This window comes from Capra hircus, assembly GCF_001704415.2.
Source record: "Capra hircus breed San Clemente chromosome X unlocalized genomic scaffold, ASM170441v1, whole genome shotgun sequence".
NCBI lineage: Eukaryota > Metazoa > Chordata > Mammalia > Artiodactyla > Bovidae > Capra > Capra hircus.
Genome location: NW_017189517.1, coordinates 25,088,905 through 25,096,643, shown reverse-complemented (window position 1 = coordinate 25,096,643; position 7,739 = coordinate 25,088,905).

The window sequence follows — 7,739 nt, the reverse complement described above, 5'->3', positions numbered from 1 at the left end:
TTTGGGGCTTTGTATTTAACCACCCTGAAGTGTGGACCTGTCTCCCCATAGCCAGAGATTACAGAGAAAAACCAGCTGTGGCTGAAAGTCTTGTTGGGAAATGAAAAGACACTGCACAGGTGTTGGTGTAGGAACAACAGCAGATAGAAGCTGAGTCACCTCTGTAACTGGAGCGTGATCAGGACAAAAGGAAGTATGATGCACACTGGATTGGGGAGTTGTGATTTGTTACTAAAAGTAGTCTTTCTCTGTCTCCACAGTGCCTGCAGTTGCTTCTGTCATTTCATTTATCATGCTGTGTTGTATTGTGAATGTTTCAGACGTTTCTTGGATGTGTCTGGGGAATTCTTGAAATGAAACTGAGTGGCAGACCTTCATCCATAGACTTCAATAATTTTAGTGATAATATCAATGTCCTCTAGCCAAAGACTCCCAGGAACATACATATACTGATCAAGCTCTGCAGGAGACCCAGGTTTGATTCCTGGGTCAGAAAGATCCCCTGGAGAAGGAAATGGCAACTCACTTCAGTATTCTTGCCTGGAGAATTCCATGGACAGAGGAACCTTGCAGGCTACAGTCCATGAGGTCGCAAGAGTTGGACATGATTTAGGGACTTAACCACCATTAACCAAAGACTCCCAGGAACACACATACAGTGATCAAAGTAGGTTTGTCACTTAGTGAGAATCTACACCATGGAGAACTGTGAGGCATCTCAAGAAAAAAACGGTGCCAAACAAACTTATTCTAGGCTTTGAGCTTTGGTTGAGTGACTTGGGGGAGGGTCAAAGGAATCTGTGGTTCAGTCTGGGTTGGGTGCCATCAGAAAACAGAGCCATCCTGTGATTGAGTATCTCAGGTCAATTTTATCAGGGATGGGGGACAGACTAGAATGAGACTAATTGATAAAGAAGCAGTGGTCACTCATATTAGTCAGGAAGGAGAAATATTCGGTTATTTCTGTGGTTTGGACAATGTTCGTATTTTGTCTGGGTTCAGACATTATGGAGTGGTCTTGATTTGTCTTGATCCATCATAGTTGCAGAGTTGCCTGATCTGATACTGATAATCTGTGAAATTTGGGGGGATCAACAGAACACCAAGCTTTAGTCTGGTGTTGCTACTAGTGCCAGGCCAGCACCTACCAACACCAAGGCCAACTGATAGTACTAGGCTAGCTCTTGGATGTTAGGAGATGTTTCTCTTTTTAGTTTGTTGTTTTACCAATAGGCCATGTGAAATGGGGCTTCCTTAAATGCATTTCAAAGAGATCTGACCTCCCCCTCCACCCTACAGGCATTTATGTCTCTAAGCCCATGTTCTTTTGCCCCCACTGCATTTCTCTAGCTCCATCTACTCACCCCCTGGCATATTTCTGGGGCCTATCCCAAGTCCTACATTTTCCATGAAGTCATCTCTGATCACTCCACTCCAAAGGGCTTTCTTCTGCTCTGATCTTGGTGCTTTTATTGTTTAGTCTACTTGATTGGCACTTTTAGGGTCTAACACTACATGCAATCTATGTATGTAATGAATGATAAGAGGTAACATGTACTGTTAAAAGATCTTCTACTGCAAGAGACTTACCTCTCCAACTGAAACCTAAACTGTTAGAGGGTAGGGATCAAATGCTGAAAACTCATGTCTTTGATGTTTCAGGTTCTGTTTCAAGTTTTTGCATATGTTAATTCATTTAATACAAGTCTACAAAGTAAGCGCTATTACGATCTCCTTTTTTCAGGTGAAAACAAAATACCTCTTATTAACCCTCTGTTACCCACCCCCACCCCTTCCCCATCCAGTTAACTAAGAGGCTGGTTAATGATGTATAGCAAAAGGCAGGGGAGTAGTGTGTGGAGATTTTCTCCCCAAATACTTTTCAAGTATAACTCACTTTACATAATACATGCTCTTAAAAACAACATTAATAAAACCATGCTTGCTTAAACAGAAGAGCTACCACCACTATGCAGATTATCAAAGCATTGTGAGGGCTTATGAAGATAGATCAACACAATTTGGCATGTGGTATCTCCTTAGACTTTCACAATGCTATTCTTATCCTCATTTTACAGGTAAAGAAACCATGCTGCAGAGTGGTTCCCAGAAAGAAAAAGAGGAAGAGAAGACAAAAAAGGTTAAAAAAAAAAAAAAGAGAAGAGACAGAAAAGTGGAGGTACAGATTCAATGCAAGTTCTATTAAAATTCCAATGACATTTTTCATGGAAATAAGACAAATAGTCCAATCATATGGAATCACAAATAGCCAAAGCAATCCTGAGAAAGAAGAACAAAGTAAGAGGCATCACACTTCCTGATCTCCAACTATATTACAAAGCTATAGTAATCAAAATAATATGGCACTGGCATAAAACAGACAAATAGATCAATGGAATAGAAATAGAAGCCAGAAATAAACCAACCTGTACACAGTCAACTAATACTTGACAAGGGAGCCAACAATATTCAATGGGGAAAGGATGATCTCTTCAATAAAAGGTAATGGGAAAACTAGATATCCACATGAAGAAGAATAAAAGCAGACTCCTATCTTACACAGCTCACAAACATTAACTCAAAATGGATTAAAGGCTTAAATATAAAATCTGAAACTGTAAAACTCCAAGATTAAAACATAAGGTAAAATCACCTTCACAGTCGTCTTGGCAGTGATTTTTTTTTTATAAAACACCAAAAGAACAAACAACAAAACCAAAAATTAATAAGTAGGATAATATCAACAAGTAGGGCTTCCCAGGTGGTGTTGTGGTAAAGGACCCGCCTGTCAACGCAGGAGCCAAAAAAGACATGGGTTCAATCCCCAGATGGGGAAGATGCCCTGGAGAAGGAATGGTGACCCACTCTAGTATTCTTGCCTGGAAAATGCTATGGACAGGGGAATCTGGGAGGCTACAGTCCAAGGGATAGAAAAGAGTTGGACACGACTGAGCACACACATACACAAGATGACATCAAACTTTCAGTGCTTCTGCACAGAAAAAGAAATAATAAAAAATGAAAAGGCAACCTACAGAGTGGGAGAAAAGAGTTGAAAGCCATATATCTGATAAGGAGTTAATATGCAAATATATAAGGAACTCAATAGCAAAAATCAAATAATCAAATTTTTAAAAAGGCAAAGGACCTGAATAGACATTTTTGTTTTCTAGGAAACACATCTAAATTGCTAATGGGTATATGAAAAGATGCTAAACATCACTAATAATCAGGGAAACACAAATCAAAAACACAATGAAATATCATCTCACACATGATAGAGTGGCTAACATCAAAAAGATAACAAATATCAAGTGTTATTTAAGGATGTGGAGTGCAGTGTGCCTTTGTGCACTGTTGATAGGACTGTAAATTGATACAGCCACTATACAATACAGTATGGAGGGTCTTCAAAAAATAAAAAATATAATAAAACTATCATGTGATTCGGCAATCCTACCTCTGGTTGGGTGTATTTGAAGAAAGTGAAGTCACTATCTGGAAGAGATTTCTGTACACCACACCTATGTTCACTGCAGCATTATTTACAATAGCTAAAACATGAAAACAACCAAATTGTCCATCGATGGATGAATGGACAAAGAAAATGCAATACACACACACACACACACACACACACACACACACACACACACACAGAGGAATATTATTTAGCCATAAAAAAGGAAATTCTGTTATTTATGACGATACAGATGGATGGACATTATGCTAAGTGAAATAAGTCAGATAGTGAAAGACAAATACCATATTATCTCACTTATATGTAGTATCTAAAAAAAGTCAAACTTATAGAAACAGAGTAGAATGGTTGCCAGGGAATGGGGACTGGGGAAAATGGAAAGGTATTGGTCAAAGCATACACAGTTTCCATTATAAGATGAGTAAATTCTGACTACCTAAAGTGCAAGGTGGTGGCTATTGTACTTGAAGGTTGCTTAGAGGATAGATCTTAAATGTTCTCAGAAACAGCGGTAGCTATGTGATGTGATGAAGGTATTAACTAACTTTATTGTAGTAGTCATTTCACAACATATACATGTATCAAATCATCATGTTGAACACCTTAAATTTATGCAGTGTTATGTGTCAATTGTATCTCAATAAAGGTGGGCAGGGGAAAGGAAAACGGAGGGCAGAAGTGAGAGAATGGTGTTGGAGCTTTGTAAGGGAGGGTTAGGAGAGGTGAGGAAAGGTTAGGTAGGATTTGTTTTTTTCTTTTATTGTGAACCTGAAAGGACAGGAAAAGAAACCAGGATTAGAACTTTCCTGGAGGCACTGTCAAGCCAACACTCCTGGAATAAGATCTGAGGTAAGAGTTGCCAACAAACACCCAAAACAAATCTGCCTATCAGTTCAGTTCAGTTCAGTTCAGTCGCTCAGTTGTGTCCGACTCTTTGCGACCCCATGAATCGCAGCACACCAGGCCTCCCTGTCCATCACCAACTCCCGGAGTTCACTCAGACTCAGGTCCATCGAGTCAGCGATGCCATCCAGCCATCTCATCGTCGGTCGTCCCCTTCTCCTCCTGCCTCCAATCCCTCCCAGCATCAGAGTCTTTTCCAATGAGTCAACTCTTTCCATGAGGTGGCCAAAGTACTGGAGTTTCAGCTTTAGCATCATTCCTTCCAAAGAAATCCCAGGGCTGATCTCCTTCAGAATGGACTGGTTGGATCTCCCTGCAGTCCAAGGGACTCTCAAGAGTTTTCTCCAACACCACAGTTCAAAAGCATCAATTCTTTGGTGCTCAGCTTTCTTCACAAACTTCAAGATGTTCAAGCTGGTTTTATAAAAGGCAGAGGAACCAGAGATCAAATTGCCAACATCTGCTGGACCATCGAAAAAGCAAGAGAGTTCCAGAAAAACATCTATTTCTGCTTTATTGACTATGCCAAAGCCTTTGACTGTGTGGATCACAATCAACTGTGGAAAATTCTGAAAGAGATGGGAATACCAGACCACCTGACCTGCCTCTTGAGAAACCTATATGCAGGTCAGGAAGCAACAGTTAGAACTGGACATGGAACAACAGACTGGTTCCAAATAGGAAAAGGAGTACATCAAGGCTGTATATTGTCACCCTGCTTATTTAACTTACATGCAGAGTACATTATGAGAAATGCTGGGCTGGAAGAAACACAATCTGGAATCAAGATTGCCGGGAGAAATATCAATAACCTCAGATATGCAGATGACACCACCCTTATGGCAGAAAGTGAAGAGGAACTAAAAAGCCTCTTGATGAAAGTGAAAGAGGAGAGTGAAAAAGCTGGCTTAAAGCCCAACATCCAGAAAACGAAAATCACGGCATCTGGTCCCATCACTTCATGGGAAATAGATGGGGAAACAGTGGAAACAGTGTCAGACTTTATTTTGGGGAGCTCCAAAATCACTGCAGATGGTGACTGCAGCCATGAAATTAAAAGACGCTTATTCCTTGGAAGAAAAGTTATGACCAACCTGGATAGCATATTGAAAAGCAGAGACATTACTTTGCCAACAAAGGTCAGTCTAGTCAAGGCTATGGTTTTTCCTGTGGTCATGTATGGATGTGAGAGTTGGACTGTGAAGAAGGCTAATAGCAGAGCCCAATCTCTACTCCAAAACACAGTCCCACTGCTCCTCCCAGTGGCAATCTTGAGATAGTGCATAAAGGATATCTACCAGAGCCACTCAGATTACATCAGAACCTTGACATTGCAGGGAGGAGTGGCCATATTCCTATTCTTTTTTAATCTCCAGGGACTCTGATGTGCTTCTGCATTTGAGAATGGCTGGCCAAATTTGCACTTTCCCTATGACATAGAGACTTCCTGGTGCTAGCTGGAATGGCAGGTGGCACCTGGGCAAGATGCTAATGTAGGCTATCACTTTGTTTTTTCCATTCTCTCATCAGGAGTTTAATTCTTTCTCATTAACTGCCATATCTCAGTGAACACTGTGTATTGGGTGCTGGGAATACAATACTGCACAAGACAAATAAGGCTTTTGTCTTACAGTGAGGAAGACAAGCAAATCTGTACAGATGGCAATAAGCTCTATGAAGGAAAAGGACATGGCGTTGAGATAGAAAACAACTGAGGTAAGAGAAGACCTCTGAGAAGGTGACACTGAACTGAGACATGGAGGACAAGAAGTCAATTATACCCCAAATAGCCAAAGCAATCTTGAGAAAAAAGAATAAAGCTGGAGGAATTAGGCTTCCTGACTTCAGACCATACCACACAGTTATAGTAATCAAACCACCATAGTACTGGCACAAAAACAGACACATAGGTCAATAGAACAGGACAGAAAGCCCAGAAATAAACCCACATACCTATAGTCAGTTAATCTATGACAAAGGAGGCAAGAATATACAACGGAGAAAAAACAGTCTCTTCAATAAGTGGTGCTGGGAAAGCTGGACAGCTACATGTGAAAGAACAAAATTAAAACATTTCTTCATACCACATACAAATACAAACTCAAAATAGGTTAAAGGCTTAAATGAAAGACCTAAAACCATAAAACTCCGAAAAGAGAACATAGGCAAAATACTCTTTGACATAAATCACACCAGATGTTTTTTTACCCACCTCCTAGAGTAATGAAAATAAAAGCAAAAATAAACAAGTGGGACCTATTTAAATTTAAAAGCTTTTGCATAGCAAAGGAAACCATAAACAAGATGAAATGACAACCCTCAGAATAGGAGAATATATTTGCAAATTATATGACTGATAAAAGACTTCCCTGGTGGCTCAGACAGTAAACGTCTCTGCTTACAATGTGGGAGACCCAGGTTCGAGCCCTGGGTTGGGAAGATCCCCTGGAGAAGGAAATGGCAACCCACTCCAGTACTCTTGCCTGGAAAATCCCATGGAGGGAGGAGCCTGGTAGGGCTCCTACCAGTCCATGGGGTCGCAAAGAGTCGGACACAACTGAACGACTTCACTTCACTTCACTTTACTTCATGACTGATAAGGGGTTAACATCCAGTATACATAAACAGCTCATATAGTATAACTTAATGTCAAAAAAACAAACAGCCTGATTAATAAATGGGCACAACTTTTGCAGCAACATGGATGGACCTAGATAATATCATACTAAGTGAAATAAGTCATATAGAGACAAATATTATATGATATCACTTATGCATGGAATCTAAGATATAATACAAGTGAATCTATAAACAAAACAGAAATAGATTCACAGACATAAAAAATAAACTTACAGTTACCAAAGAAGAAAGGAAGGGAGGGATAAATTAGGAATATGGGAATAACAAACTACTATACATAAAATACATAGGCAACAAGGATTTACTGTATGGCACAGGGAATTATAGTCAGTATCTTGTAATAATTTCTAATGGAAAATAATCTGAAAAATGTATACACATAACTGATTCACTTTGCTATATACCTGAAACTAACACAATACCATAAATCAGCTATATTTCAATTTAAGGAAAACAACAAAATATGGACAGAAGACCTGAATAAACATTTTTCCAAAGAAGACAAACAGATGGCTAGCAAGCACATGAGAAGATGTTCAGTATTACTAATCGTCAGAGAAATGCAAATCCAAACCACAATGAGCTACCACTTTACACCTGTCAGAATGGTTATCCCCAAAAGAACACAAATAACAAGTGTCAGCAAGGATATGGAAAAAAGGGAACCCATGTATGCTGTTGGTGGGAATGTAAATTGTATGGACAGCTGTGACTG